The sequence below is a fragment of the Colobus angolensis genome, unplaced genomic scaffold (genome assembly GCF_000951035.1).
Source record: "Colobus angolensis palliatus isolate OR3802 unplaced genomic scaffold, Cang.pa_1.0 Scaffold472, whole genome shotgun sequence".
Taxonomy (NCBI): Eukaryota; Metazoa; Chordata; class Mammalia; order Primates; family Cercopithecidae; genus Colobus; species Colobus angolensis.
The window spans coordinates 1,986,853-2,014,577 of record NW_012118177.1 but is presented as its reverse complement, the minus strand read 5'-3'; positions in this window follow the sequence as shown (position 1 = coordinate 2,014,577).

The window sequence follows — 27,725 nt, the reverse complement described above, 5'->3', positions numbered from 1 at the left end:
GAATTGAGATCTAGAGATGCCAAATGACTTGTCTAAGTTCATATAGTTACTTAATGTTAGATCTAGGAATGGAACCAGAACAATATATGTTACATTATTAATCGTGTGCCTTGAATTTCTGATGAGATTGTAAGCCCTTTTTCTCCTCTAATATATGCACTAAATACTTACAGAGTTAATTTATTTAGAAGTATGTGTTGGTGATAAATCTGTGGTTTCAAGATATAAAACAACATCTGATGGTATTTATGACTCCTTTTATCTCAAATCAGTGAGGTTTCACTGGCCTCAGAGCTGCGGTGATCTTAATACATGAGACTTAAGATGACTATGGGCCTGCCTGTTGCTCCCAGGCTCTCCCCTGTGAAAAGATTCTGGGTTGTTCTTTATGTATACTGTCCACATTTTATAACTTGGAAGTTCCATCTAGCTTCCTTTAAAATCCCTTGGCTAAAATTCAATGCTGTCCCAGGGATGACTTAGTGCACTGGGCCTAGGAGAGAGGGCTTCCTCTCTTGGATGGCTGAGTAGTTCCTTTAATCTATTTACTGCAAGTGTTCATTGCTCTGAGACTCTGGGATTCTTCAGGATGAAAGCCTTCTATAAATATTTGTTATTGTTATGATAACCAGTATGGCTTCCTCAGTGAGATAAATTTGTCTTCTGGCTTCTGCATTTCATAGCTTCCCTCCCTATCCTTTTATTTCTCTCTCCAGATAATTTTTGTGTTTGAGAAGCAATCTATTTGCGCAGTTAATTAACCTGAGTGCAATGTGATAGGCATTAGTGACTTTTCAGGTTGTGACTGCTAAGGGATGAAGGCCTTAGAGCTGAGGGTTCATACCATAAATATATATTTTAATCAACCAGAGGGAAAAAAAATCCTTGAAAACAGAATTAAAAATGATAGCAGAAGAATAATTAAATATTGCATGAAGGGGTCATGGGGACTGGTTTCCACAAAATTAAAAATGGTAAATCAATGTTTGCAATATCCTGTAGACTATCATCAAGATAGCTCTGACTTCCAGCCTCCTGTAAGATGATAGTCAGACTTTTTACTGGGAACACAGCCTTCCCTGATCTGCCCCACACTGATTTCCCAGACTTACTCTTCGCTCTCTAATGAATCATTCCCATTCCTCTTTGCTTATAAAATGACTCCACTTCTTAAAAGAAAATCCCCTGGTCCTTCCAAAGTTAAAGTGTTGGCCGGGCGCGATAGCGCACGCCTGTAATCCCAGCACTTTGGGAGGCCGAGGCAGGCGGATCACAATGTCAGGAGTTCGAGAGAAGCCTGGCCAACATAGTGAAACCCCACCTCTACTAAAAATACAAAAAATAGCTGGGTGTCGTGGCAGGTGCCTGTAATCCCAGCTACTCGGGAGGCTGAGGCAGGAGAATCACTTGAACCCAGGAGGCGGAGGTTGCAGTGAGCCAAGATTGTGCCATTGCACTCCAACCTGGGTGACAAGAGCAAGACTTCATCTCGAGAAAAAAAAGTTAAAGTGTTAACTCTTGCATGAAACTGCCCTGAGTATACTAATCCCAAAACATCCATCTCTCTACTCCTTCTTCTGAAATCCTGTACTCTTGTCTGCATTCTCATGTGGCATGTCATAGTTTGGGGAACTAAATTCTAGTAATCTTCTCATGTGAGTCATTCTTGTCTCCCAAATATCATCAGTTTGTAAGCTCCTGAGAGACAGAACCCAATGCTTCCTTATATAACATGTCCTTGTATTCCCAACAGCACCATTTGCATAGTAGATACTGGATTAATTGGTTGGTTGATAACTTCATGTTTGAGGAGAGTCATAGTTGAACATAATGGAAAAGAAAGACTCATAGTTGGATATTGACATGAATGAAATTATGTGGGGACCTCAGCAATTTAAGTGAAGGAAAACTGGATAGATCTCTGGAGTTTTGGATTATTTAGCAGTTGGGTAAGAGGATTCGATGGTAGTACTGCACAGACCAAAACATCTGGTTGCCTCCAAATATGATCAACGCAGCTGTTGGTGTACTTATAATTACATCTCTTCCAAGGTTAATGACTTTTGTCCAGCTGTGTCCAGTCTTCTAGCAGCTGCTCAGAATATAGCCATTCTGGATCACATCTGTTGACTCTACGCAAGTAAGAAATGTACATGGAACTTCTTTATCTCTTTAACCGCAAATATGTAGGCAGTATTACCCTGAAACTCATACTTCCTAAAGGCAAATTATGGCAGCCCCTATCCTTTAACTTTCCTGAACATATAAGCATTTAAAATGAATATCACACATTTGCTCACTCACACCTGCCCCCCACTGTCTTGAATTCTGCATTGATACATTGCTCCCACTTCAAGCCAAGAACTTGTTTGTATTGAGTCCTAAAACACAAAGTGAGCACCTAGTAAGCACTTAATAAGTTTTGGCTGATTTAATTAAAGATCTGCTAAATAAAGTCTAAACACTAAACCACCTGTATTTAATTTTAAGAAGAAATGACCAGAGATACACATAATCATGAATCTCCTGGTACAGGAAAGAGTATTACAGGAATAGTGTAGACAGTTATCCTTCATTACCTTGCAAGACAGGATAATAGGAAAAATACCTGCAATTGCAGCTTGCCTGAATTCGATAAGAAGGCAATATTAGCAGAATGGTTAAAAATAAGGACTTTGGTGTCAGACAGATCTGGATTAGAGTCCTAGCTCCGGTCACTGACTAGCTGTGTGGCCTTGGGTAATTTACTTATTCTTTGGCCCTCAATTGTCTAATTTCTAAAATGAGGATAATGATATGGCCCACCACATGGGATTGGCTTGAGGATAAAATAAAATGATGGAGGAGACTTTCACATTTTTTACAAGGTGGAGAAGGAGCCAGTGGAGAATAAAAGGCTGATGACACAAGAAAGGGAGAGAATAACTGACTGGCAAGGACTTGGAGATAATATCTTTTGAACACTATGGACAGATCTGCTTTCAGAATGGTTTGGAATTCAGCTCTGTCTTGAACCATATTCAAACTACTTATCTCTAGTGCAGATCCAGTCCCTAGGACTCTGAAGCTCTTTCAATGTACTCCTTCTCCCTCATGCCTGCTCCAGAAACACCACCCTCTAGAAAGGATCAGGACTCCTAGCTTTCCATTTCAGCCACCTTATTGTACCGATACCTTACCTTATGTTATGTTACCAGCTTATAGACAGAATTCAAAAGAACAGACTGCTGAAGAAAGCCTTCTGCTTTATTATGTCTGCAGTGTCTGAAGTTAAAAAAAAATCAGTTATATCATAACCAATAGAATGGGAAGAGAAAAGTTTTTAAAAGTCATTATCAGCCAGGCGTGGTGGCTTACACCTATAATCCCAGCACTTTGGGAGGCTGGTTTAGCCCCATCTCTTCCTAGGCTGCTTCATAAGACTTTTCAGCCTTTGTTATGTAAATTCCAACTCTCAAAGATAGATTCCTATATTGTTTGAACACCTCCCCTCCCATATGGTTAAGATAGATAAAGACTTTCAAGCAAGATCACCTAGGTTTCAATCCTTGACCTGACATTTACTAGCTATCAATCTTAGGTGTTTTTTAGCTTCTCTTTGGCTCAGTTTCCTCCTCTGAAAAATGGGGTTATTAGTAGTATCTACCGCGTCAGGTTGTGATGAGAATTAAATAACTTCACTATGTAAAGTATTTGAAAAGTGCTTATCACAAAATCAATATTACTATCTGCCTGCTAATTATCTGCTGATTTTGTTATTCCCTCTATTTTGTATTTGTTATTCCCACAGTTTATAACTTTCTTCCCTAAGAGTTTTGCATGGCTGACTCTTTATCATCAGGCAGGTGTCCATTCAAATGTCATCCCCTCAGGGAGGCATTCCCCGTCCACCCAGTCTAAAGTAGGTCCCTCCCTGCCAGGCTCTGTCATATCACCCTGTGATTGCCTTAATTGTTCATGTCCACCATCTGTAATTATCTAGTTTTTTATTTATGTATTATTTGAGTACTCTCACCAGAACATAAGCTCCATGAGGCCAGGGACCTTGTCTACCTTGTTCACCACTGTACCAAACAGCATGTGGCAATGTTCAGTTGAAATGTATTGAATGAATAAACAAACACTGTGATTCCATTTTCTGAACCAAAGCCAGTGCACCTTGTCTGTCAAAGAACCTTTATTTGTGTGCTTCTAGGTGTAGAAACTATTGGACAGTATATTTTGGATCATAAAAATGGAAATTTCTTGAAGATTTTTGATAGTTTAGGTGGAGACAGCACTGAGAATGTCATTAGAACAGGCTTGGAAAACCCATTCATGTGATCTCTGTAATGCCAGTGTCTCCTACAGTGGTCCTTGCAAAATGGGTACCCTATAGTGTTAGTCACTCCCTCCTCTTGTCCCTTGGGTCTCCCTGAATGGATCTTGATATCTCAAGGGGTATGACTTTGTAATTTTTATTTTGATGGCTCTAGAGCACTTAGTACAGTGATTTTTACACAGTGGGTGCTCAATAATTGTGCACCCTGTGAATGAACCTTCTGTTTTTCTTTAACATCACAACTTCATATATCAATGAGGTGTGGAAAGAAAAGAGACAGCTTATGTAAGGTTGTCAACAGTTATGACTTATATTTGAGGGTTTGAACGGCAAATACACTAAAAGCAGCCAATCACCTAATAAGAGATTGTCTAACCTAGGTCCTAGATACTCCTCAAAGAGACCATTGTTTGGTGATTTCAAGGTGGGTTCCCTGTCAGACTTTCAGGTTGCCATAGAGATGGCATGTTTTTCTTCCTAAATGATATTTGCTTGTAATCTCAGAAGTCTGTTCAGGAAATTAGCACAGGTTATTTGGGAGTGAGAAAGGAGTGACTATGGCAGCTTCGAGCCTTGCTACCTGGTAAAGGCCTTGTTTGATAAATGAAGTTAAAAAAAAAAAAAGGAATTGAAACCGCATCCCAAGGAAAAGGCTAGAGTTGTGAAGCCTTTCTTTTCCCCTACTGTGAATGAGGAGGTGATATACAAGGAAAAGAGAAAGAGTTACAAGTTACGGGGTTCAAAATTCAGGGCTATATTATGCCTGTAATAGTTGTTGCCACAGAAAATGGGACTTGTGAAAAGAAAAAGTTATCATCAGTGTCATCTAATGAAGCACTTATAGAAATGTACTGAGCACCATGGAAACATTTTATGGTGTCTGGTAGTTATAATTTATCTTAGTACATGCTTCTTGAGGAAAGAGACCACATCTTAACATTCCCTTTGCATCCGACGCAGCACCTTAACCTGTCTCATCTGCAAGGTCTCTTTCCTTTTCCTACTCCCTTGTATTAATATTTCTAAATTACTCTTCTCATAACATCACTTATTTATTTGTTTATTTATTTATTTATTTATTTTTGAAATAGAGTCTAACTCTGTCACTCAGGCTGGAGTGCAGTGGCACAATCTCGCAATCTCAGCTCACTGCAACCTCTGCCTCCTGGGTTCAAGCGATTCTTGTGCCTCAGCCTCCCAAATAGCTGAGATTACAGGCACATGCCACCATGCCCTGCTAATTTTTGTATTTTTAGTAGAGACAGGATTTCACCATGTTGGTCAGGCTGGTCTCGAACTCCTGACCTCAAGTGATCCACCTGCCTTGGCCTCCCAAAGTGCTGGGATTACAGGCATGAGCCACAGTACCCGGCCAGCATCACTTTCTATCAGAACATTTAATGGTGCCTCCTTGTCAATTGAATAAAATCAAACCTTTAAGCCTAACACTAAAACCCTTTCAAGATCTATCTTTCTAGCTTACTTTCCCACTACTTCCATAATATACTCTTCATCTCAGACATCCTGGAGTACTTATCTTGCATTTCCTGTATATGCCCTGTGCTCTTTTGGTTTGATCTTTCCCACCACCCCTTCCTCCACTGAATGTTTGCTTATGCTGTTCCTTCCCTCTGGAATGCCTCTCCCTCACCTTATAATCTCTAGCTAATGAAATTCTTCCCATCCTTTAAAGCTCATTTAAATGCTACCTCAGCAGGAAGTGATCTTTTGGTGTTGTGAATTCCTTTAGCCTTTTCTCCTAATCTTCTTTTCATCCTCCTGAGGCTTAACACAAAGCCTCCCATACAGGTATTCAAATATTTGAAAAAATTTTAAACGAACTGTAGGTTGAGTCACATATATGCCTCCCAGAGGCAGAAATGATAGCCATCTTGCAAGGCTAGCTAAGAGGTATTCTGTATACTGAAGCTTATTTTCTCATTGTCTTCCATGATAAAAAGAGAAGATGAATTTCAGGATTGTTTGGGCAGCAATAATCAGGGAAAGAGAAGGAAATTTACGTGAGTACAACTGAGGATTTTCTGAGGAGACCTGACTTGTCATTGCTCCTAGGAGTAGAACCCAGGCCTTAGGGGGAAAGATATGAAGACCTAGAAACACTGAGGACAGTGGACTTGTCTAGCCTTTTTTTCTTCTTATCACCACTACCCTGTATAGCTCAGCCATGCTGGCAATGCCTTCACCATCACCTCATCAACCAGCGTCCTGTCATTCTGTTGCCGAGGAAACTATATGGTGGGATTCCACTGGTGGGGGATTAATACAAGGAAAGAAAACAAAAATACATTCCCTTAATTAAGACATCCCCACAAAGAAGCCCAAAGTTCTGTCAAGTCTCATAAGATGACAGGCAAAATTGCCTGCTACCTTGTCCAGAAGCAGCATGGTATACATAGCTCAATGCTAATGATAGAGGGCTATAAGCATGTAATCCCCTTAGGACCATGGCATGATGGCCTAAAGCACCTACCATAAGTGTAATTCTCATGCTTTATCTTAAAAATTCAGACTTATTTTGTAGTCTTCTCTAAAGTGTAATTGTGTTTGTTAAGATATTTAAAATAATGTTTTAAGATGAAGTGGATGTTCCATAGATGTGTATAGGTTCATGCTGTAGCTTTAAAGGACTACCTGGGACACCTCTGCATATTCCAGTATTAGTCTCAGCCCTGATGTGGTGAGGATTAAATGAGATAATATTTAGCATGCAACCCAGTGCTAGAAACATAGTAAGTGCTCCATATGGGACTTGCTTGTGGTTAATTTCTCTCAGAATAGTTTCTTCGTCCATTAAATGAGATTACAGTGATATCTTCATCAAAGATTTATCACTAGGAATCTGTGAAATATGCATGCAAAGTACACTGACTCCTTGCTGCCTGGCAATGTAAAAGCCCACTTTTGAGGGGAGCACTTTGCTATTCACATTCCACAGAGTAAATGTTGGATTGTATTCACATTCAACACAGCTTTAGTGTTAATTTCTTATGCATCAGGCGTGTCCTTCTCTTTTTATGTGGAGATAGAGGAAATAAAATGCAACAGCAGGTAAGCAAGACTTGGGTGCACACGCACTTCACAACAGCGGCAGAAATACTTCTCCAAATGCCTGCGTTCACCTGACTCCAAAGAAAAGGCCGCAGGCAGAGTATTCTGACCAAAATTCCTGTGTCCCAAAGACCTTGCCACATTGATCGGAGAAAAAGAGGTTTTGTATTAAGATGGCAATTACCCAGACGATTTGCAAAGGGTATTTTACCTGCCAGTATGTTCCCTGGCAGAAATGATCTCTGATTACAAGCCTCATGCAGTGAATATATAGATATCTTGTTTCACTATCTTGCCTCTGTGTGGGGTGTATGTGTATGCGTGCATGTTGAAGTGTGTGTTTAATTTATGTTTCTTGCTGCTTGAAGAGATACAGCTTTGATGTTTTTTCTTTGCACATAAAATCACTATTCATCCCCAGTTGAAAACAACTTTTTTTATTGTTCTTGTTTTTGTCTCCTTTCTGTGCCTCTACAAGCAAAGCTTCCTGTTGAATCTTGAAATATTTGACTTTAAAATCAAGGTACAGTCTTGTGAGGGTATTTCCATGTGCAATCTGTCACAGAAGCCATGCAGCCAAGTGCCTTAGTAGACTACAATCAGAGGGTTGTATTCACTCCAGGTGTGGCTGTGCTACCCTTCTAACATACACATAGATATACACAGGCATACACACATACACACACACACACACACACACACAGAGTTATCCCCTTTTAAAATATTGTTTATTTTTATGTTTAAAAGCTAAATTTTATAAATTAAAAATTAAATTGTACCCATGCTACAATAATTTAGTTTCAAATCAGAAAATACAGACAAGTATAAAGAAGAAACAAATACCATTCCATCCCCCCACCCCAAGAAATAGCCACTGTTAGCATTTATAGAAGTGACTTATATTTTTCTAGGACACAAATTCATTTAATTTCACCTTAGTAATGAAAAAGAAACTGTCAATAGGGCACAATTCTTTGGACAATGACAGTAATGTGACTTGAAATGAAGCAAAGTCCAGGCGCTAGGATGTGCACCTGAGAGATGATTGGGACCCCTGAGGCTAAGCTTGGCTGCAGCAGAATTCATTGTGGAGAGAACAGAGAATTAAATGCCAGAACAGAAGCTATTACAGAGGGATTGACTGTTCTTGCCCAGGCTCTATAGCTTAAGCAAAACTTTCCCTGCTCCTTGCTGGCTGAAACCCGGAGTTCTGGCTCTTAAGAAGGAAAGGGTTGGATTTTGACAGTCAATTATACGTAATCACCATCCCTCATTGTCCCCAAACCAGAAATGGAGTCAGTACTAAGTACCAAGGTCCTTTGAACATCATTTATTTTTCAGGAACCACTCTTTCAAAAAAAATCAATTACAGATGCTTTTTGGGAGATTGGGATGTGTGGCAAAGAGACATGAAACTCAGCATTCTGCAAGATTTAGTTGTTACTTATGGGAAGATGAATGATTTAAATCTCTCTTGAACCTGAAGCTCCTTAAATATCCACTTATATTGTCACCACCCATGAGCATGTCAGGGCAATATATGTATATATAGATTTATCTAGATGCCTGAATTAAATTTGTTTTTTCATTCTTTCCACCAATTCCTACAACTCTGGTTCTCAAACTGTAGCCTTAGAAGCACCTGTAGAGCTTGGAGATGGAAGGGGGTGCTACTTTCAGAGTTTCTGACTTTAGTAGGTCTAGGATGAGAACCCTGAGTGTGCATTTCCTACAAGTTTCTAGGTGATGATGATAATGCTGGTTTGAGAAACAGATTTTGAGAATCACTGCCCTACAAAAATATATAGGCATGATTTCATCTCAAAATATTTAAGGAAAAGATGAAACTGTGAATTTTCCAAAATATTATTCCTGATTTAGGCTAATTTTGGTAGAAAATTATTGAATTTAGCCACCACTACTCCATTACCCCATATATACTGTAGATTGTATTTTTCAATTTATGATAGCATTTTTGTTTTAGAGTTCCTTTTTATCTATCCTTCTGCCCTCTGATCAACAGAATTTCTCCCATCTTTGTCTTTCTGAAAAAGTATAATTTCCCAACACCATCAGTGGTATCTGGGCAGTCTTTTTTGGAGATTTCTGGCTCTGCCAATTATTAGCTTTAGATCCTTCAGCAAGTTAGCTAACATTTCTGAACCCCAGTGTCCACATCTGTAAAAAGGACAAAACCAAAACAAACAGAAAAACATGTGGCTCACCTAGGGAGTGTGTGCATTAGACAAGGTAAATAGTGTATAAAATGCCTAGCATAGAAGAAAATAAATGTTAAACCCCCATATCCCTTCTATTATCTGTATTTATGTTGCAGGAATTGTTACCACTATTTCTGGTGTTGATTCATCTATAATAGAATACAGCATCTATCTAATGGAGCCAAGGCAACATCTCATGGAGATCTCAGCAAATCAAGATTTCCCTATGGTTCTAAGACATATTTTGGGTCAGGGACAAGTGGGAACAGGAATAATTACAGCAAGCATTTATTGGTGCCTGCTACTATGATTGCTGAGAATGATCTCATCTAATCCTAATGACAGCTCTATAAGGGAAGTATTATTATTATCGTTATTTTACAGATGAGGAAATGAAGGCTCAGAAAAGTTAGGTAACTTGCCTGAGGTCCCACAGATGCTAATAAATGCACAGCCAAGATCTAAACCAAGGGCCATCTTTTCTCCAAAGTCTGAGCCCCCTAATTATTGCACAACACTGCCTCTCCAGTTCAGTATCGTAAGCTGTCTCTGTCTAGAAGGGACCTTCGACATCACAGAGTAATCCTTTCATAGTAGAGATAAAAGAACTGAGGCCTGGTGGTGGAGTGAAATACCTCAGCTCACTGATGGCAAAGCCAAGAGCTAAACTTGGGTTGACTGCAACCTCTGAATTTTTTACAGCAATATAGTTTTGCTTTGGTACAAACGAAAAGTTTTCACTGCCCAGTTCAAGCATCTGACAAACAAACAATGACTCTGCTGAATTAGAGGGAAAATTTAACAATCAGCTCTCTGTGGGAGGAAGGGAAAGCCCTGATTTGTAGCTTTTGTCAATTTCAATGGTATAAATACTCCCACCAAGGCTGATTTCAACTTATCCATGTCATGGCACTGGATGCTGAGTTGGGAGGAGACGCACACAATCCACTGCCTCAAGCTGGTGTGAGCTGACTCTATGATACCACTGCATCTATCCTCATAAAGAATGACAACCAAACCCTGAGTGTTGTTCCAAGCTAAGATTCTGATGGTGAAGAAAAAGATGAGTGTTTCTTATATGCCAGGATTCTGAAATTCAATAGAATTGGTATCCTTGCCAGCTCTTCTTTTAGAGTTTAGGACTGGTTCTATTACTGGGATTGAGCCCTTGCCAAGGTCCTCTTGTGACTTATTTATAGAACTTTTTCCCCCCCAAAGGATATATGAATATATTGTGTCATTCTCTGTCTTTAGAAATGCTAATCCCTTGTCTCAACTGATATCTTTGAAACGGAGGATAAATTAAAGTACTCCGAAGAAGTTGTTTGTTTTTATTTTTTTTTAATTTGAACAACCAAAAAAACAGTTTTAAAACTTATAAAAGTGATCCAAAGAACACATATTTATTTTAGGAAATTTAGAAAACCCATGCAAACAAAAGAATTTAGGTTTTAAAAAAATCCATTATTCCAAAATCCAGAGGTAAACATGGCTAACATATTGGTGTACATATTTCTAATGTTTTTTCTCTTTCTATATGCAGATATAATTTTTTTCCAAAAAATATAGCCCTACTATAAAGGAAATCCATTTGCAAAATGAAAAGCTATCACAGATTATTATCTTCCCTGTACAGGTCCTGCCATTCTATTCATATTCACGGAAATGGTATGTTAGCTATATTTATGCTGATGCTCTTCACGCATTTGAAGATAATACTGCTAATGGGGATTGTTATCTGTGAGTACAGATGGGACTAAAAAGACCAGGGTGACAGTCTCAGCCTTTTCCACTCCATAGACCACTGTACACACAAAGACTGTTTTTGAGTTACAATTGCAGCTGTGCGGATATGGTGACTGATTGGGACTCTGCCTCTGAGACCTGAGGTCATCCTGGAGCTCAGAAAACAACCCCCTCCTACACTCCCTTATTGCTGTAGCCAGCCTGGCCTGCCTGCTGCTTGTTTCCTGCTGCCTGCAGCTCAACCCCATTGTTTGAAGTGGGGCTTCAGAGCTGCTTTAATGGGTTTTCTTCTGCCCTCCCTGCTTGGGGTTGCTTCACTTCAGTTCACCATACAACAGTCTGATCTGGTATCCTGGGGCCATCCATCCTTCACACATGTCCAGCCCAGTGGGGTGCTGTTAGAAATGGAATTTGTTCATTCCCTATCCTCAGTCTTGATTTTTGTGAGACAATACCCTAGAAAAATTTACCAGTCATAATAACAATGCTAGATGACTGATTCTGGGAAACTAATGTTTCTTTCTGAAGTAGATGCTCATTATTAAGTTGGGGAATAGTGGCCAATAAGACTTACCAGAAGGTAAGGTAAAGTAACTGACCCCTCTGGAATCTTTGCTTTTGGTTGTGAGTCTCAAATGTGGATTTGACAGATCCTTTTCTGACATGTTCCTGAGTTCAATTCCCTTCTTGAAGGCCAACATTGAAAGACAGATAATCACCAAATGTTTGGGAAATGCAGCTCTTAATTAGGAGTTGCTTAAACGTGTGGTAAATTGTATATACAGCAGGTCCTATTCAAAGCCATTTCATTAAAATGTTAATGAGGAAAAAAATTCATTCTCCCCAGGGCCACTGTCCATGTGGAAGGTGCACATTCTCCTCGTGTCTGCGTGGGTTCTTTGGGTACTGCGCTTTCCTCCCACTTCCCACACCTATACACATGAGGTGTCTAAGTTGTCCTAGTGTAAGTGGGTGGTGTGTGAGTGCTCCCTGCGATGGGATGGCATCTTGTTCAGTGTGGTTCTCACTTTGCATGACCCCTGTGCTGCCAGGATGGGCTTCAGCAACCAACGACCCTGAGCTAGAATTAGCGGGTTGGAAAATAACTAAATGAAGGAATACAAATTATTGGAAAATAAAAATTTGTCAACTATATGATAACCCTACAAATGCATAACAATAAACGACACTATAGGAAAGCGCTCAACAAGCTGCCACATTTGTGATTCTTCTGGAACTGCTGGGTGGCAGGAGGTGCTCCTTATGATTTCACTTTGCAAACATTTATATCTTGACCTGATCCACCATCACTATGACCGCTGTCACTCACCGATTCACCAAAAATTGGGCAAATAATTCTCTTTCTTGTTCTTATTAACTTTTCTTAAATTATGTATAACTCACACTTATTTAAATGTTTAATATTAGAAGTGTTTTGGGTCTTTATTTAGAAGTTTGGTGGCTTTGACCGGATATATGCTGTAGGAACTTAACTTTTGTTACTCTTGTTTATATCAATTAGCCTAGAGTAAAATTGGCTTCATTATACATCATTTCACTTACAGTCACACATTCCAAGAACCTATTGATGATGTTAAGTGAGGACTTACTTACATACCACTGTATAAATGGGTGATATTTCGTGGGTTTATGCTGATATTTTTGGTATAGTACATTATTTATTGGTAGGCTGTCAGGCTCTCTCCAAAGAGAAGAAACCTTTTTGGTGGGAAAACAGTGTAACAAAAGAGAGCCTAGGCCTCTGGACAGTTTGTGAAAGGCAGTATTTTTTTTCATTTCAGAGGAGTTAAGAGTACTAGTTGAGTGACTTTAAGAAAATCATTTCACCTGTCCTGTCTCGGTTTCCTTCTTAGTAAAAGGGAAATAATAATATATTCTCTATGGTGATGTTGTAATGATCAAATGAAACAGAGCAGCACATGAAGCATTTCACACACGCTGCCTGGCACGTAATAAATTCTATGTTCATTAAATGATGGCTATATTCTCCAAGGGGAAGACAGTATCCACATGGCTCCAGTGGGCAAGGTAGTGTTCCTTCATGCAGGGGAGCCAGCCGACCCTCCAGTTAAATGTTGGTGCCACGGTGTGTGGGGGTGCGGGGGTGTTTCTGGTTTCCCCTATTGTGTTGCTTCAAATCCTGGTGAATCACATTTAGACTTGTGTTTCTCAACCTTGGCTGCACATTGCCATTGTATGGGGAGCTTTAAAAAGTGTGGATGCCTGAGTCCCACCTTCAGACAATCTGATTTAATTCATCTGCGGTGGGACCCGGGCAAAGGGATTTTTCAAAGCTCCCCCAAGTGATTCTAATGCGCAGCCAGAGTTGAGAATGACTTGATTTTAGGCAAATGCTCCACATCTGTGACAAAGATGATGAAAATTAACATCATGCTATTGGAGGCAGCGTGCCACTACAGCCTTGATCATGGATTCCTCCCAAATCTCTTGACCCAGGGCAATAATCACCAACCCTCAAAATTTGCATTAGCCCCACCTGTATTTATCAAATGTCACTGTCAGCCATACTGTAGCACACTCCATTAAATGCACGTCATTTGCATAAGGGGCAGGGATAAAAAGCTCACACCTGGTTTTGTAAGGTTAAGAAAATGTACAGTAGTCTAAGAGTTAATTTCATTAATGCTGATCTCCTATGCTTGGGTTGTTAGCTGTTGCTCAGCTTTTATTAATGTAAGCTTGAACATGTATCTGCCTTGTCCACAATTCCAGATGGTGCTATAACTCATGCCCTTCCGTCAGTTCCAGAAGATGACTACATGTGTTTAATTTAGATAAACTGAAATTATTTCAGCTTTCAACTGTTTTGGTAATTTTGTTTTATTTATGGATGATGAGTGGTAAGATCCACTCTTCATTTTTACATACTAAAAGTCATCTGAAAACAGATTTGTTTGGTTAATGAAGTCTTACGGGATGGGAAAGATTGAGGAGGGAACATAGTACTTGAAGTTTTAGTTAGTATGGATTAAAAACAAGTAGAGCAACTTTTGTTTGCTTGGAGGACTCAAAACCAGGTAAATAAAACCCTACCTTGAGAGTCAGCAGTTAGGAACAGGTATTTACTCTTTATGTCTATGATGTGTACTACCTTAATTTATGTTTAGTTTAGCTTAGTTTAGACACTTAATCCATGCTGGAGAGACTATTAGTAACATAGGAACATTCGTCCCCCACCCATGGTTAGCATCCATCTGGGTAACAGGTCAGATTAAGTTAATTTCTATATAAAGTGCAGTTAATTTCTATATAAAATGGAAATACAAATCATATCCACTCAAATATTTGAATTTACATCTGGATTCTTTCCTGTAAATGTCTTGTTGCTCTTGATGGAGGAAAATGGATATGGTTTTTACATAGGGACATGATTTATGAAGCAACTCTCTGAACCCCAAAAAGCCTAGTGGCAAATAAATGTGTCAAATTGAAACCAAAGAATCTTGTATCAGAAACAAATGATTATTGATCATAGAATATTGTTTTAATTTAAAGCATTTTTTCTCATAATCACTCATTGGAAATGAATTGTTGATAATATAGCTTTTAATATATGACTTAAATTGCTCAAATAAATTAAAAGTATCTTTTTGAAACATCAGGGGAAAAAAAGCCTTCTGGAAGGACCTTAGTGTTGAGTCTCAGCAAAATTCAAGTTTTATCTTAAGCACATATCTTTTATGTTCCAAAATCTTTCCGAAAACTCTGAGATTCTGCCAAGTTGGATGAAGAAAGCAGAAAGGGAGGATAGTTGGTTTTTGCTTTGTTTGTAAAGCTGTTCCCTCTTTCTTGTTTATTCTTGGTGGCCAGGAGACAGATCCTGGGTTGCTTTGTTCTTTGGCTAGGATCACTACCTTACCATATGAAGGGTTTTTGAAAGCTTTAGTTTGTTTCCTTGAAGTGAAAGGCAGATGCAACTTCTGCCTTTAAGTACATTCTCAGTGGAAACTAATGTTTGGGGTGTTTTGAGGGGCTGATTTTAGACATGGAGTCCTGTCCTGGAACTTTCAATGCAGATCTGAGCCTGTGAGAAACATTACTTTTTGAAATGGAGTTGATTTTATTCTTGGGGTTGACAAAATAGAAACAGTACTTACTAACTACAACCAGTAAAGTGGATCTTTACAAGCAGAACATTCATGAAAAAAAAAATTATGCAATTGTATTTTATCCCTACCATTTGATAATAGTTAAGATTGTCTAATCAATTTCACTATTGTTACACTTCCAGGGTGCTTGATTGGGTTACCTTTGGTTAATGGTTAGAAGTGCTAAATGGCACACAACTTAACTCTCCCCAGTGCTCACCCCTCCTTTCTTCACCGCCTTTTTTTTTTTTTTTTTTTGGCTTTTTGCCTTTGCAGCCAAAAATAGCTGGCAAATTATGTTCATTTTCAACCTAATTTGGAATGGAAGGGAAAAACCAAAATTTTATTGCATTCTTTTTTATTGCTTCAGTTACTCTGAACATTTTTTACTGTTATCCTTTATATGGATAATGACTGCTTTGTTTGCCATTTCAACCAATAGTTAATTCATCAGCAAAATCAAATCTCGAACTTCACATCTCTTCCAATCCACAAATCCTGTTCATCTCTAATTCTAAACTTACATGCCTCTATGACTAAGGATATTTATTCTTGTTTAGTAATGTTTATTTTCTTATGCTTTTCCTTGAAAAAAAGGACCATTTTATAAGCAGCAACATTTCTTCTGTAATTAGACATTCCATCCAACCAAAAATAGACCTTGAGAATCTCAATCATTTTTTTAATGCCCTATATCATTGTCTATACATCTCAGATCTTGCCACAGTTCCGTCCCCCTGATTTAGATGGCATGAAGACAGAGGTCATATTTTAGTGACTTACACATAGTAAGTGTTTGTTAAATTGAATTGAGTCACTTATGGGCACCATGTCAATTCCCATATATGTATGTGTGTGTGTGTGTGTGTGTGTGTGTGTGTGTCTACAAAGGCTGGGAATTGACATATATATGTATATATACACTATATATATTATATAGTAGATGCTCAATAAATCTTGATAAATTGAATTAGTAGTGTGTGTTTGGATTGGAATAGGATAGGAATTGGAGAATGACCTTGGCTAGAATATAACTTTTTAAATAAGCTTATGTGCTTGCGTTGTATCAATTGGGCCATGCATGTTTTGCTAGAAAACCTGATTACTGCCAGAGTACCCAAATTCCCAAATTTAAAAGTTTAATGTGATTTAAATAAAAATGTCCAACAACTTGAACATTTTTCAGTCATAAGTATTTCAGTGTGTTTCTCTAGATGATAAGCAGTTTTTTGTCTTTACATAGCCTCAATATTAGTGTCACAATTGCAGAAATTAACAGCCATATATTTCAAAACGTAGACATTCTTAATTATTGCCAGGTTCCCAACTTCTACCTACTGAGTACTTCTTGCCTCTCTCCTAGTCCACCTTTATTTTGTTTCTTCCACTCTGCTGTTTTGCTTTCTCAGAAAAGTGAGTCTTATGATTTTGGGGGAATATGACTAGTCCTCGTGAATCACTCATGGTGTCTTGGACTTGAATAATTTCTCAGTTAAACTTCTCAGGAACAAATAATATGAACCTCTTTTATGTGTAGATACTGGGCCAGGCACATGAGTACCACATCTCCTTTAATCCTCACAGTATCTCTGCCAAGTTCATTTGATCAGCAAACACCTGGTAATTGAAACTTTTAAGTCACTTTTGGACACTGGGTATGAGTCTATGTAGGTGACTTAGGCAAGGCAGAAAGAAGAATAAATGAAGCCAATGACCATTTATTGATGACTTCCATGAGACAAGAACTATGTTAGAAGATTTTTCATACATTTCATTTAACTCTTGACCCTGGGAGTAATTATCATAATCCCAAGTTTACAGATAAAGAAACTGAGATTCAGAGATGTTAAATATTTTGCTTATTTTTCAGACCCTTAGTTAGAAAATCTGAAGATCTTAAAAGAATGAGATACAGGTGGAGTTCACTGAGTAGAATGAAAAAGGAACTAAGTGTTCTGGGCCTGTTCTGCATGGTTTATCACAGATTCTTACCAAAGCCCTATAAGATATGTATCATTTACCCACATTTTAAAGATTAGGATCAGCAAAGTTAAGTCACTTATCCAAGGCACATGGCTAATAATGTAACACAAGGGGGACTTGGATCCAGGTCCACTCCCAAACTTATGCTCACCCCTTTGCACTGTGCTGTTTTTTCTCCAGCTACTGCTAAATCTGAACACACAGAATTGTCCTTGTACTTTACTTATGGCAATTAACACATTATTCTGTATCATAGTGTGTGTATTATAGTTCACTGTATTCGCAAATAATATAAACTACATGATGGCAGGGATCTTTATGTTTTGTTCACTGATATATCCCAGAGGCCTAGAACAATGCCTGGTGTATAATACGTGTTCAATAAATATTTGTTGCATGAGTATGTATAATTTTTGCTTCCACGAGATGCACAGTTCTTGTGGGCAAGTAAGTCATGTTCATCTAAGACAGCAACTACCACAGTGCTGTGCCCCTAATAAGCAGCCAATAATAATGCCTATAAATCAGATTTTTCCAAAGTGTTATCATGTATGCTGTTAGCATAAATTGAAAACCCATGGCCAAGATTTATAGGAAGTGTTAGGGGTGGAGAGAGGCAATCCCCAGAGGAGGCTGTGACACTTTGAATGAAGGAAGAGAAGAAAAGGGACAACTTCCAGGGAAATAGAATGAGCTTCCCTCCGCCTGGAGAAATTATGAGGGTTGGCAACCCATAAGTCTTAGCTTGAGAGTAAGTTAAAAGGCCTGTGCAAGGCTGAGGGCAGCCACAAATCACTATGCAGCCTATAGAAGCTGAGTGGGTCTGATCTCAACCTCAGTTCCTGTAACTCCACTTCATCCAAACCCTCACCCATACCCCAGGCAACTCCACCTGCCGCAGTGGAAAGGCAATAGATATCTCCTGCCTGTCTCTAAGATTTGGTGGCTCCTGCTGGAGAAATATGACCCAGCTATTACATAACTTATCATTTCATTTGATCTTCATGCTAATCTTGTGAAACAGAGCAGTTATTCTTATAATGTAATCTACAACTCTACCTCTTTTTAAAAATTTTTTCTCCTTTAAAAAAACTTTATTTCAGTAGCTTTAGAGTTACATCTGTTTTTGATTACATGGATGAATTGTATAATGGTGAAGTCTAGGCTTTTAGTGTACCTGTTGCCGGAACAGTGTACCCTGTACCCAATAGGTAATTTTTCATTCCTCATCACCCTCCCACCCTCCCTTTTCTGAGCTTCCTTTGTTCCTGTGTATACTACTCTGTATGACATGTATACCCATAGCTTAGCTTCCACTCACAAGTGAGAACATGTGGTATTTGGTTTTCCACTCCTGAGTTATTTCACTTAACATATTGACCTCGAATTCCATCCATGTGGTTGCAAATCACAGCATCTTATTCTTTTTTATGGCTGAGTAGTACTCCATTGTGTGTATGTACCACATTTTCTTTGTCCATTCATCTGTTGATGGAACTTAGGTTGCTTCCAAATCTTAGCTATTGTGAATAGCGCTGCAACAAACATGAGAGTACAGATATCTCTTCAGTTTTCTGATTTTCTTTCTTTGAGGTATCTACCTAGGAATGGAATTGCTGGATCGTATGGTAACTTCATTTTTAGTGTTTGTTTGTGAGTTTATTTTGAGACTGGGTCTCGCTTTGTCACCCAGGCTGAAGTGCAGTGGCACAAACACTGCTCACTGCGGCCTCGACCTCCCAGGCTTAAGCAATCCTCCCACCTCAGCTCTCCAAGTAGCTGCGACTATAGGCGTAAGCCACCATGCCTGGCTAATTTTTCTATTTTTTGTAGCGACAAGGTTTTACCATGTTGCCCAGGCTGGTCTCAAACTCCTGAGCTCAAGCAATCAGCCCACCTTGGCCTCCCAAAGTGTTGGGATTAGAGGCGTAAGCCACTGTGCCTGGCCTCATTTTTAGTTTTTTTGTAAGGAACCTCCAAACTGTTCTCTATAGTGGTTATATTAATTTACATTCTTACCAGCAGTGTGTGAGGGTTTCCTTTTCTCCACATCCTCGTCAGCATTTGTTATTGCCTGTCTTGGTTAAAAGCCATTTTAACTGGGGTGAGATGATATTTCATTGTACTTTTGATTTGTATTTCTCTGATGACCAATGATGTTGATCACCTTTTCATATACCTGTTTAGTAGTAACTTCTTATCCCTCTTATTATTGGATCCCTCATCAGCACTTGACAAAGTTGTGTACTCTCTTTCTGCCTTTCTGGATGCTTCTTCCTGCTCTACTTTAGTGACTTAGCTTCCTCTTACTTATAAATGTTAGAGTCCACCCAGGGCTTGGCCCTAGGCTCTCTTCTCTTTTCTTTATATCTTAGTCAATCTTAAGCATTTCCAAAGTTAATGATCCCATATATACTGATGACTTCCAAATTTACATCTCTAGACCAGACCTTTGCTCTGAGTTCCAGATCCACTTTTGCATGCATTCATTCAACAAACATTTATTGAGTGCCCACTGTGTGCCAATCACTGTTATAGGCACTTTGGCTTCATCATTAAACAAAGCAGACAGAAAACAGCTTTTATTTTACTTACATTGAAGGAAGAAAAAGGAAATACATAAATTAAGTAAGTAATACAGTATACTAGAAAGTCATGGGTGCTATAGTATAAAGGAAAAAGCTGGGTGATAAGGAGTTGAAAGTCCTGGGAAGGGTGTTGCAATGTTAAATAGGGTGGTCAAGATAGGCTTCCTTGAGAAAGGGAGATTTGAGCCAAGACTTGAAGGAAATGAGAAAATTAGCCTTGTAAATATCTAGAGGAAAAATGTCCCAAGCAGAAGGTACAGCTAATGCAAAAGCCCTGCAGTGGGAGTTTAGTATGTTTTAGCAAAGAGGCTAGAATGAAGTCAATGAGAGGTAGAGTTGTAGATTATGTTAGAATGTTAAAAAAGGGAATGGGCAGATCTTGTAGAGTCTTGTGGGCCATTGTATGCATTTTAGCCTTTACTCTGAGTAAAATACGGAGCCTTTGAATCATTGGGAGCAGAGGACAGACATTATCAACTTATGTTTTAAAAGGATGACTGGCTGCTGTAGGGAGGAAAGAAGAAATGGAGGGACATCAATTAGGAGATTATCTACTGATAGCTCTTCCTGGATGTTTTCAAGGTATCTTAAACTCAACACAAGGTGTCCCCTTTTTCCCTTCCCACAAAAACCAACCTTATCCTTCTCCATTGTTCTCTATTTCAGTGAATCGTTTTACCATCCACTCAATTGCTCAAGGAGAAACCTGCCCATCAGCCTTGATTCTTTCCTCTCCCTCACCCTCCATATTCAATTCCACACCAGATCTCATTGATTTTTATCTCGTATCACATTTATCTAATCTGCCCTTGTCTCTCTATCTCCACTCATATTTCAGGCCACCATCATCTCTAGCTACATCATCTTGAATGGTCTCTGTTCTTTTCTAGTGCATTCTCTACAGAGCAGTTAAAATGATCTTTTCAAAATGCAGGTCTGCTCAAGTAAATGCTTCTGCTTAAAACCCTTCACTTGCCTTTCACAATTCTCAAGATGGCCCACAAGATTCTGTGTGGTGTGCTCTGTTTCCATCTCTAGCCCCAACTCAACCCATCTTTTCCCTTGCTTATTACATTCTAATTACACTTGCATTTCCTTGACTGTACCAAACCTTTTTGCAACTCAAGACCTGCATATTTGCTTATTTCCATGCTTATTTCCCTTTGTCTAACATGTTCTTCCTCCCATATGTTTCTGTGGCTAACTACTACATCAGATCTTAGCTTAAATAACGTTAGTGAGGGAGGCTGACCATCCCTGAATACTCATCTAATTTAGGCTTTCACATTAATCTTTCTCATAGCACTATTTTATTTTCCTTTGTAGTATTTATTATAAATTCTAAATTTTATTTATGTTATTGTGTACTTGTAAGGCATTGTTGCATATTAGGATGAATAAGACACAGCCCAATGGATGTTTAGGTAGGTTCAATGACAGAAAGCTCAGATACATCCCCTGTTGCATGACTCTCATTCAGACTTACAAACCCTAGGATACAGCAGCTATTGCCCATTCTGTCTGAATCACTGCATCCAAGCCAAGCCTTGATCCTTAAATTATTAAAATCTTTTCTAAATACACAAACACAAATATGAAAGTGCTTCCTCCATAAACTTCTAAAGCATTTTTTCCTCTCATGGCCTTTATAAAGTATAGTTATTTGTGTAAATATATAAATTTGACCTGCCCTCCTGTCCATTCCACCCCCCACTAGTAGATTATAAGTTTCTGGAAGAAAAATAACTTTATTTTTTAATGAACTACTTTAGATATTTGGTATTCCTATATATGTCTTTATATTTTTACTGCATTTTTCAGAAACATAAGAGTGTTTTACATGTTTTTAAACCTTATTTAAATAATATGAAACATCATTCTACAGCTTGCTGTTTTCATTCATTTCATTTATGTCTTAATATTCATCTATATTATATTTCTATTTCTTTCATTTTAACTGTTATTTAGTACTCCATTATATGCCTATAATCATAATTTGGTGATATTTTCATTTCTTCTTGAATATTTAAGTTTTGTTTACATTGTTGGGGTTAACACAGACAACCATTTTGGAAAACATTTGCCAATATATAGTAAAGTTGAAAATGCACATGCTTTTCAACTAAGCAAGTCCATTTCTAGGTGTATACATTGAGTCTGCACTGTCTAACATGGTAGCCATTAACCACATGTGACCATTTAAATTAAAACTTTAATTAATTAAAATTATAAAATAAAATAGTATTTAAATTTCAGCTCCTCAGTAGAAGTAGCCACATTTCAGATGTCTAATAGCCATAAATGGCTAGTGGCTACTGAATTGAACCACATAGATATAGAGCATTTCCATCATCACATACATTCTAATGAACTCTCCAATGCTGTCCTGGAGAATAATTTTATTTGTATTTTCCCAGTATAATATTAACATAAAAAGCACTAAATATCTATGGAGTGAATGAATGAACGTGAAAATACTGCATTACAGAGCCATATATGGTAAGTGTTAAATGAGTTCCAGGAAGAAGAGCTATACAAGGTTAGAGAGGGTGATTGCATATAAGGGTCCTGGGCATGGGTTTGGAGGAGAATCAACTAAGGTGTTTTTCTAGGGCAATCAACTGCAGCATAGCAAGAGGAAGAGTTGGAAATTATTATTGCAGAGAAAATAAGATAGCTAAAAAACAGAACAGCTGTAGCATGAATCAGATCCAAAGCAAGACTGTGAGAGGGGAAAATGAGTTATGAGGTCAGAAGTCAAAAAGATTAAAAGGAGGCCAAGAGGTGGAGTGCAAGGCAGGTCAGAGAGAGCAGTTCAGGACAGATGCTGTGAATAATATAAAGGTATCTGAAGTCTGCGCTCTGTGCTTTGAGGGCTGAGTAAACTCTCAACCCTGGGATCAAAATATGTTCATTTCCTAAGTATATTGCCATCATCCACGAGACCTGTCTACTACTTTGAAAGCTATGATTAAGAGAGGGTTATCTGTAAACATGTGGAAGAATAGGATTTGGCTCCCATAACATCAAAATTCAGGAGGGTGAGGGTGAGGCTTGAACTGGACTGCTAACAACTGAATTTCTGAGGTTAATTACTCTAGGAAGAGGAAGAGACCATGGAGGGAGCAAATGTGGTACAGAAGAGTAGATCAAAAAGGAAAGGAGGGAAAAGGGCAAAGGTCAGCCAAAAAATCGAATACAATGAGAGGGGACGTTGTGCAGGTCTTAATATTGGTTTTCAGTTAATTGTGGAGTTATTTCTATAAACTTAAAAGCCAGCAGGAATGTGATGTGGGATTCAGAAGCTGTTGGTCTAATTTAGTCAAAAATTACAGAGAGCTCTAGCTCCAGGCTTCCGCCTAGCTTTCTGAACTGCTTTGTAGCCCACTCCAGGTTTTCACGAAAGGTTCTTCAGCTCTTTCCCGCCCCACCAACCCCACTAACTCTCAGAGTCAGAGGTACTGATTAAAAGATCTGATTCCCAACATTTTTTGGCAGGGAGAGAGGGCAGGTGTGTGGCCACAGGGGAAGTTGGGTATGAGTGAAAAATCAGAGACAGCCATTTGAAAGTGCCTGAGTCAAGCAGGCTATCCTGTGTCTCTCTCATATCTTGTAAAGTTCAGCTTGACAATAAAAATCTCATCTCTCCTGCCCACTCCCTTCATGCTCTTACATACTATAGTTTAACTAATTTAAGCTTTCAGCTGTTATTTTCAAAACTTGATAATCAGATTAGTGCAACTACCTTTGTTTACAAAGGTATAACCAATTCTAGGGCCAGACCAAACAAAGCTCTGCTTATGCGTTTGTTTGCAACAGTGCAATCTCATTTTTAAGCATGACTTTTGAAAATAGCAGCATATCACAGAAGGGCTAGAGACAGCTCACCCAAAGGGGCAAACAAACCATTCTACCTGACCTTAGGAAAGTAATCCTTCAAGTGGAGATTGTTCATTATGAAAGCAACCAACCGTCTGCCAGCAGTGGGTTTGCAATCCCAGAAATCGGATGCCTTTCTGTACCTTCAAGCAATACTAACAGAGGTTTGGATTCCTGAGCAAGACCAGTCTAAAAGAACTATATGTATGCATTGCTAATTTTTACAAAGATTACAAGTCTTCATTCCCAAGACTATTCCTTGTTCTGACTTCTATACTTTTTTCCATCTCATATAACTTCACTCTTTCAACCTTAAATCCCTATGCCTAGCCACAAGCCAGTCTACCGAAATGTGGGCAGCTGTCTTGGCATGCATGGGCAATCAGATGTTTGAAGAAAATTGATGAATAACCATGTGTCCAAGACATCCAAAAGGCTTAGAGAATTAAAAGGCTTATTCTTATGGTTAAACACTGGAAATGCTATCTCATTCCTCCCCAGTGATTTCTCTATTATCAGCTGGAAAGCCACTAGCAGATCCCTTGTTCATTGGCCAGGATGCAAACTAACACTTCTTTCAAGTCTCACTTTTGTTCTCAGGGTTAGGAACACTGCCATTATTAAAAAAAAAACTCTGGTTGGCCCAGCTAATTGGACTTCTTAGGTCATAATTACAGTATCGTGACATCAGCCTACATTTTCCTGGAATTGATTATTGAGCCTCATTATCTATATCTTTGTGTCCTGATACCACTATTTAGGACCAAATCGAAGATTCTGTAATCTCAAATGTATCCTTTGAGCATCCTGATTATGATTAGTCTCTGTTGGTAGTTACATTTTTCTAGGAGGAATTAACTTTCCATCTGCACAGAACAATATCATATAGTGTATGAGCTGAAAGGGAAAATGACAGTGAAAGGAGTTAACATCTGTGATACTCTGTGCACTCAGCTTGTCTTATATGATCATCATAACAACCCTGTTGTGAGGTAAATATCCTTATTCCCATTTTGGAACTGCAGAAACTGGGGCTCAGAAGAAACTTGCTCAAAACTAATAAGTGTCAGAAGCAAGATTTGAACCTGGATCTTTCTGAAGACTCCAATTTACTATACCACACACCTACTTTAAAGAATTTCTGAGATTTTCTTTTGCTATTGGTGAAGCAGAAACCAAGAAAGGTAAAGTGAGTTGTCCAAGGTCACTCAGCCAGTTATTATAATAATAAAGCAGTACTGGAAACCAGTTTCAGGAATGCCATCTCATGTTACTTTATTGCCTCTAATGGATGAATAATGTAATAGTTCATCAGTTAAAAATCATTAAATGATTGGAGAAGATCTGAAAATAAATTCCATCCATAACTTATTTTCATTTCATGTTTCACCAACCTTATTGAAAAACTGTTTTGTGTAGTTAGAAATGAACTAATGAGTAGATGGTCAAATAGGAACAGCTCCAGTCTACAGCTCCTAGCGTGAGCGACGCAGAAGACGGATGATTTCTGCATTTCCAACTGAGATACCGGGTTCATCTCACTGGGGCTTCTCGGACAGTGGGTGCAGGACAGTGGGTGCAGCGTACCAAGCATGAGCCAAAGCAGGGCGAGGCATTGCCTCACCCACGAAGCACAAGGGGTCAGGGAATCCCCTTTCCTAGCCAAGGGAAGCTGTGACAGATGGCACCTGGAAAATTGGGTCACTCCCACCCTAATACTGTGCTTTTCCAACGATCTTAGCAAACAACACACCAGGAGATTATATCCCGTGCCTGGCTCAGAGGGTCCCATACCCACGGAGCCTCGCTCATTGCTAGCACAGCAGTCTGAGATCGAACTGCAAGGCAGCAGCGAGGCTGGGGGAGAGGCGCCCGTCATTGCTGAGGCTTGAGTAGATAAACAAAGCAGCCGGGAAGCTCAACTCGAACTGGGTGGAGCCCACCACAGCTCAAGGAGGCCTGCCTTCCTCTGTAGAGTCCACCTCTGGGGGCAGGGCATAGCTGAACAAAAGGCAGCAGGAACCTCTGCAGACTTAAATGTCCCTGTCTGACAGCTTTGAAGAGAGTAGTGATTCTCCCAGCACAGAGTTTGAGATCTGAGAATGGACAGACAGCCTCCCCAAGTAGCCTAAGAGGGAGGCACCCCTCAGTAGGGGCAGACTGACACCCCACAGGGCCGGGTACCCCTCTGAGATGAACCCTCCAGAGGAATGATCAGACAGCAACATCTGCTTTTCAGCAATATTCGCTGTTCTGCAGCCTCCGGTGCTGATAGCCAGAAAAACAGGATCGGGAGGGGACCTCCAGCAAACTCCAACAGACCTGCAGCTGAGGGTCCTGACTGTTAGAAGGAAAACTAACAAACAGAAAGGACATCCACACCAAAACCCCATCTGTACGTCACCATCACTAAAGACCAAAGGTAGATAAAACCACAAAGATGGGGATAAAACAGAGCAGAAAAGCTGAAAATTCTAAAATTCAGAGCGCCTCTCCCCTGCAAAGGAATGCAGCTCCTCGCCAGCAACAGAACAAAGCTGGACAGAGAAAGACTTTGACGAGTTGAGAGAAGAAGTCTTCAGAAGATCAAACTTCTCTGAGCTAAAGGAGGAAGTTCAAACCCATCACAAAGAAGCTGAAAACCTTGAAAAAAGATTAGATGAACTGCTAACTAGAATAACCAGTGTACAGAAGTCCTTAAACCATGGCACGAGAACTACATGACGAATGCACAAGCTTCAGTAGACGATTCGATCAACTGGAAGAAAGGGTATCAGTGACTGAAGATCAAATGAATGAAATGAAGTGAGAGAGAAGTTTAGAGAAAAAAGAGTAAAAAGAAATGAACAAAGCCTCCAAGAAATATGGGACTATGTAACAAGACCAAATCTATGTCTGATTGGTGTACCTGAAAGTCACAGGGAGAAAGGAACCAATTTGTAAAACACTCTTGAGGATATTATCCAGGAGAACTTCCCCAACCTAGCAAGGCAGGCCAACATTCAAATTCAGGAAATACCAGAGAACCCCACAAAGATACTCGTGGCATTCAGAGAATGCCACAAAGATACACCTCGAGAAGAGCAACTCCAAGACACATAATTGCCAGATTCACCAAAGTTGAAATGAAGGAAAAACTGTTAAGGGCAGCCAGAGAGAAAGGTCGGGTTATCCACAAAGGGAAGCCCATCAGACTACCAGCAGATCTCTCGGCAGAAACTGTACAAGCCAGAAGACAGTGGGGCCAATATTCAACATTCTTAAAGAAAAGAATTTTCAACCCAGAATTTCATTTCCAACCAAACTAGGTTTCATAAGTGAAGGAGAAACAAAATCCTTTACAGACAAGCAAATGCTGAGAGATTTTGTCACCACCAGGCCTGCCCTACAAGAGCTCCTGAAGGAAGCCCTAAACATGGAAAGGAACAACCAGTACCAGCCACTAAAAAAACATGCCAAACACCATCGATGCTAGGAAGAAACTGCAGCAACTAGTGAGCAAAATAATCAGCTAACATCATAATGACAGGATAAAATTCACACATAACAATATTAACCTTAAATGTAAATGAGCTGAATGCTACAATTAAAAGACACACACTAGCAAACTGGATAAAGAATCAAGACCCATCAGTGTGCTGTATTCAGGAGACCCATCTCACGTGCAGAGACACACATAGGCTCAAAACAAAGGGATGGAGGAAGAGCTACCAAGCAAATGGAAAACAAAAAAAGGCAGGGGTTGCAATCCTAGTCTCTGATAAAACAGACTTTAAACCAACAAAGATCA